This window comes from Pyrus communis, chromosome 14 (genome assembly GCF_963583255.1).
Source record: "Pyrus communis chromosome 14, drPyrComm1.1, whole genome shotgun sequence".
NCBI lineage: Eukaryota > Viridiplantae > Streptophyta > Magnoliopsida > Rosales > Rosaceae > Pyrus > Pyrus communis.
The window spans coordinates 15,865,951-15,872,488 of record NC_084816.1 but is presented as its reverse complement, the minus strand read 5'-3'; positions in this window follow the sequence as shown (position 1 = coordinate 15,872,488).

Here is a 6,538-nt window from a genome sequence, read left to right as displayed (position 1 = left end):
CAAAAGAATATCTCCTCTCCTTGGAAGACAGAAACGAACAAAAAATGACATGTCGTATTAAGAGGGGATTGGAGAGACTGGTCTTTGGACTTTCGTCGTCAACTAAAAATTTATGAGTATTCGTTCTTTGTTGTAAAATCGACGATGTGTGTACAGTAGAATAAATAAAACAAGACACAAAATTTACGAGGTTCCTCTACAGTCAATGTGACTGGAGTACGTCCTCGGGCAACAGTGATGCTTTCATTATAATTTGGAATAATAGGAGTACAAAGATAACTCTATGTATTCACTCCTCTCCTCTTCCTCTCTTTCTCTTCCCTCATCTCTTTTTCTCTGTGCTCTGTCTCCATTGATAGTAGTCGGAGTGCTCTATTTATAGAGCAACTCCGTATTATTACATTTTGTATAATTACACCACACCTTTGACAAATGATCTTCACATATCAATATTCTGCCAAGGTTTTCAATAATGTGGCAATGTTTTCAATGCTATGACAAGGTCTTCAATACTGTGGGCATTCATTACCCACTATACTTTTCAACACTCCCCCTTGGATGCCCACATATCAACATGAGTTGCCTCGTTAAGATCTTGATCTATTTTTTGGATGCTCCCCCTTGATGCGTATCTCCCCCTGATTTCAAATTATTTAGGCTGATCATTGATCCTGCTGCTTTAGTCTTTTAGCGGTGATAGTTGCCGAATGAAGTGTTTTACTTGTTTTTAACTTTCCACAGAGTTGTTCTTGAACTGGGTTGGAGGGCCTTCTGCTAGACTTCCTCCAAAGGTCTGAATTTACCTATTTCATCTGGAGCTGAATTTGATTCAAGGGTGGTGGACACTTGATCTTGAATCGGACTTGTGATTTCTTCAAAGGCCGTCTAGGCTTGATCTTGAATGAAATTGGATCATGAGGAGCTTCATGTGACAAGTGATCTTAGGCTTTGTCGTGGATGAACTGACATGTGTTTGTTGTGGTTGTCTCCACATGCTTCAATGTATCATTTTCACTTGCCTTACTTGCTCCATTTGCAGAAGTCGTATTTTCCTTATGCAGGTTTGACATCTTTTCTTGTAGTATTTGTCCTCTGATATAGGAGTGGAATGCAAACCTTGCATTTGAATGGACCATCACTTCTTGGTGGCAGCGAAAGTTTGAGTGGAGGTTCCGACATATTGCTTTCTCTGTCCTTGTCTTGGCAGGTAAGAACAAGGACAAAGGAAAAGACAGGGAGATTGCATGATATGAGATACTCTTGCTCTCGTCCCTGATGATATGAGATACTCTTACTCTAGTGTGATTTGTTTGTAGAGGTATTCTCGGAGAGGAAGAAAACTGAGTATTTCGAGATACTTTATGAAAGATGCATTCTCGGAGATGAGGAAGAGTTAGATATTTTTCAGTTCTGCCTTGCTATGGAGGACAGAGGTTGACATATATATGGATTTCCCAATAGCAGGTAGTAGTGATGTGCCTTTACTCTTGTCAGCAACTGTGGTGTAATTAGAACAGTAAGATTCACGCGTTTTCAACTTTATCAGAGATCTTTAACAAAGTTGCACGTGATATCCAAGAGCTGAGATTGCGTCTGAGAAATGTTGACATACGTCATGCAGGGAAATCCAGCTTTTGAAATTCGAAAATCGGTGTCTCTTCGATTTTTGAATAAGTGGTCCTGTTGCCCCTCCTTTTATAGAGATATCAATTTTGTTCAAAAACACTCAGAAAATTGTTGCCTGCAGAAATTTCCCTTTCTTGCACTTCTGAGATTTTATCTGACTTCCTTCATCATTTCTGAAAATGGCTTGCCTATCTAACATTTGCTTAGATTTGAGTCTCAAGATTGATACAGACGAGCAGCGTCAGGATAACATATGGCGCCCGTCCTTCTCATCTTCTAATGGTCCTCTTACGGTTGGGGACTCTGTGATGAAGAATAACATAACCGCTACAGTGGTAGCCAGGAATCTTCTCACTCCAAAGGATAACAGAATCCTTTCAAACCGGTCTGATGAGGCGGCCGTTCAAGACTCATTGGCTCTCAGTGTTCAATGTACGGGCTCTGTATCCAATATGGGCCAGCACCAACTTGCTCGAACTCACCAAGTTGAATCATTAATGGCTGAGGTTGCAAGTCTTAAACAAGAGATTAGAGGGCTCAAGCATGAGAATAGAGTGTTACACATGCTTGCAAATAATTACTCTATGAGCATGAAAAGAAAGCTCGACCAGTTACTAGAATCCGAAGGTCGGACTCAAAATGACAATCGGGGGTTCGAGTCTTTATTCCAAAGACATCCATTGTCTTAGCTGTCTAGAGTTCCATCAAGTATTGAGACTCCAAATAATCAACTTTTGGTGTCTCCCCCTTCTGGGGTACTTCCGAGTACTGAGGCTTCACATGAGCAACCTTTGTGAAGGTTCCATCCTATTTGTTTGTTTTAACTCATGTGTATGTAATTTCTCGGAGATAAACTTTATTTCATTCAGTGTATTTTGTTAAATACAATAAAGCATATATTTTACTAAGATGTGGTATTTCTGGACCAAATATCAATTTATCTTTACCCTCGCGAAGATAAATGATCATTTTTAGTGTCTAAATCATTTGAGTATTCAACTTATAATCTTCAATCCATATGATTCTTTAATGTCATAAACATCATGGATAAGATTCGTGTTGGCATATTGTTCGATTCTGCAGTTCGAGACAATATTTCTCTCAACACTTTATAATCTTTCTTGACTCTTCAAGAGTCCCAATTTAATATCATCAACTCTTGCAAGAGATTTTAGTATGTTGCAACAATACCATAATGAAAGTACTCACTAAGGCAATTTATATCATCCATTGGTATTGAGTACATATTTTATGCTTTACCCTTCCGGGGCTTTCTTCAAGCAATTTGAATCCTTCAGGGATTTTCTACATTTCATGACACATTTTCCTTTAGAATTTATACAGAGCAATTCGCTTCCATGTATATTTGAGGGATTTACTTATGGAGATATGATGTGGGCGACTCATAACCCTTCGTATATAATTCTCCATTTATATGAACTCGTTTCTAACCTTGTGTCATATCATGTGGATGTATTTCATGGTATTACAAATGCCCATATGTAACCTTCTAGATTCAACATCTTTTGGCTATTTGTATGATATCCAAGTATATAGGCCTATTTTTCCACGTTCTTACAAAATTGTAATGGAATTGCCTTTTTCCATTTTGGCCCATAATTTTGTTGATGGAAAAAGAACGAGACTCAATATCACCACAGCTCATTGATGAATTTAGTAGCTACTAGCTACTTGTAAAAACCAAAATTACCATTGGTTATCATCAATCTGTGATCCCATATTCTCATGTGCATGCGCACGCATAAAAGCTTTTCATTTCTTTTGGGATATCCATTGCCTCTTCAAGGGCATTACACTATCTCTTCCAAGATAGTCATAATTTAGAGAATGCGGATCATAACCTCCTCTTGAGCGTTATAGAGCTTGGATTTTAATCTCCACTTCCGGGAGTTGAGTCATTGGAACCTATACATCTATCATGCTTCATGCATGAGACATCAATATTCCCATGCACGCGGATTGACCTTTTCGGGACAAGTATCCTTGCGGCAACTGTCATGTGTCTTGAAGGAAGATTTGTGAAAAACAAGTTCATTTGAGCAACATCAACAACATGCAATTAACAATTAAAAGGCGGAATCATGTTTATATGCACTCAAAAACAAAACTTAACCCATGAACTTCAAAGCCTAGTAGATAGGTGAACCAAGACTCAACTCAAAACAAAGTGAGTTGAGAAATCAATACCTTTGTAGATTCCTCTTTGCATAAGCAAATGCTAATCACCCAAAGAGAGGGCCTTCATTCCTTGCATCTTAGATCCATGGATTTGGATGGATGAAAAGGTTTCTCCAAGTTCCCAAAATTGAGAACCTCTAAGTCTCCACACCAAGGCATATTGTAGAAGAAATGAGTGACCTTGGAGGAGTTTGATTGCTAGATGATCCCTCCAAGGTGGCCGGCCTCTTTGAGAGCAAAGGGAGGTTTGTGTTCTCATCTTTACTCCTAAGAAAACCCTTAGGATGAAATGGCTATAAAGATGTCTTTATACCATCTCACAATGGAGTGGCAAACTTGCAATTAAGCCAAGTTCACTACCCTCCTCTAAATGGCCGGCCTAAGGGGATTTATTGGGCTATTTGGGCCTTTGTGAATCATTATTCATTAAGTTGTCATGCAACTTAAGTCAATGGACTTGACGTTCGAAGCCCATTGGGCCTTAAGGTCCAAAACTATCCCGAGGTCTTTAACGAACTTATTCGTTTGATAATTAATTAATCCTTGCCATAAATAATTAAACCATTTAATTATTCTTACTCATCTTCGTTGAATCTTCAATCTCTACCTTACACGGTGTACGATCCATTAGGTTCCTTTTAGCGAGGCAGTGGGCGATTCAAACTCTTTCAAATCGATTGTGAATTGAAACTTACTTTCAATTCTCCCGTTAGTGATAATACATTTTTAGGGCTTCCACAAACCATGGTTGACGCCTAGCAGCATGTCATGGTTACCCAAGCTAATCAGAAGAGGTGGAGAACCTATTCAGTTTTAGGATTACAAATGCAATACGGTCTTTCTCTAATACAATACTCTTGACCACATTGTTTGGTTTGATAGTTTATTCATGTCTACTATCCAATGTGAGTCTTGTGCTTATATGATTACCTTGAATGTGATTTGGAACACATTCCTAAATCTCATTCATACTTTGGCCAAAGATTCTTAATCATATCATAGAGTATTCTCCCTCAAACAGTTTGAAGGTTAGAGATCCCTTGTTGCGCATTCACTTGCCTCCATGGCTAAGTGGCTTAACCCCAACGATGCCGTGGACACCCTCCTGATGGAGTGACTTTGACATAATCAAAGATTAAGGACCTAACCACAAGACAACTGTGATGCCTCAGGTCAAAAGACTAATTTGCATTATCCCAACCATGAGTTCTCATGTGACATGAATATGAGAACTCTTCGTTGATCGTGTTCAGTGAACTCATTCTCTATTGAGCACCTACGTACTTGTCTTGATGTCACACACACCAATGACTCGAGACTAGTCACTCTCCCTGAGAGAAGACATAGCACGTACTGATCTTAACGGACTGTCAATGCCCAATTGACAATCCTATGATCAGGAACGTTTAGGATGTGTCAACGAAAGAATGGTCTCATGAATCTAACTTCTTTAGATCGCATTCTTCCAATCACATATTCCTTGGACTTATCGTTTAAGCATATAACATTTATATGAGACGGCTCAAACAATAATGTTTGCCCTTAATATTAAACTAGATTAGTTTAACATGTGAAATGTCCATAAAGTATCATCATATTATTGGTTTTAGGGCACATTTCCAACATGTCTGGCATGCGACAGTTATGCAATAGTTCAGTAGTGCCATATTCTTCTTCTTTCGAAGGACTGAACCTTTTGAGTCTGAGGATCTGCCACGCTTCAGGCGTGAAACAGATAAATCATTTTCTGCCATATTATTTTGTCCAACAGGGACATTAATTCTTGTAGGCACATTTGCAGCAAGTATATGTGATTTCATCACTTCTGTTGCATCATTAAATGCATCTGGCATTTGATTTGCATATCGTTGCATCATTCAATTATTCTCACTTCGTTTGTATATTGATTGCTTCATGAATCAAAATAAGACAAATTCTCTTCGTTCTTCTGGAACGATTTTTTCTCATCATTCTTCTGGAATGATATTTGTTCATCGTTCTTCTGAAACGAAGTTATTTTCTCCCCCTAATAGCGGGAAAATTGTCTTATCAAAATGACAGTCCGCAAACCACACGGTAAATATATCCTCAATCAAGGGTTTCAAATGTTGAATGATAGATGATGTTCAACATCAATGCCTAATCCGCAATGATGCTTCATTTCAGTATGTTGTGGCAGTGCAATAGGCACATAGATAACACAACCAAAAACTCGTAAATGTATAATGTTTGGCTGGTTCCCAAACATGAGTTGTACTGAGAAGTATTGATGGTTGTCAACAGGTCTCAACCAAATCAATAATGCATCATGTAAAATGACATGTCCCATGTAGAAAATTTGGCAATTTCATTTTCATCAGCAGAACGCGGGTAATCAATTTCATCCGCTTAATAAATGTTTCTGCTAAACCATTTTTTAGTATGGACATAAGGAACTTCTGGTCCTTATTTAATAGTCTGTAGACTGAGACTCTTATGGCTTTTATTGCAATTAAGTTGAGGCACTGCGACACTTCAAACTTAAGGTACTTATCAAGGAACTTCATGTCCTGATCTTGAGGATCAAGGGACTTCATGCCCGATCTTTTTGTTTGATGGAACTTCAGGTCCAATCATTTTTATTTGATGAGGATCAAGAAACTACAGGTTCTGATCTGATCAAGGAACTTCGGGTCCAGTATGTACTCATCATAACAAAAAGAAGTACAATAAA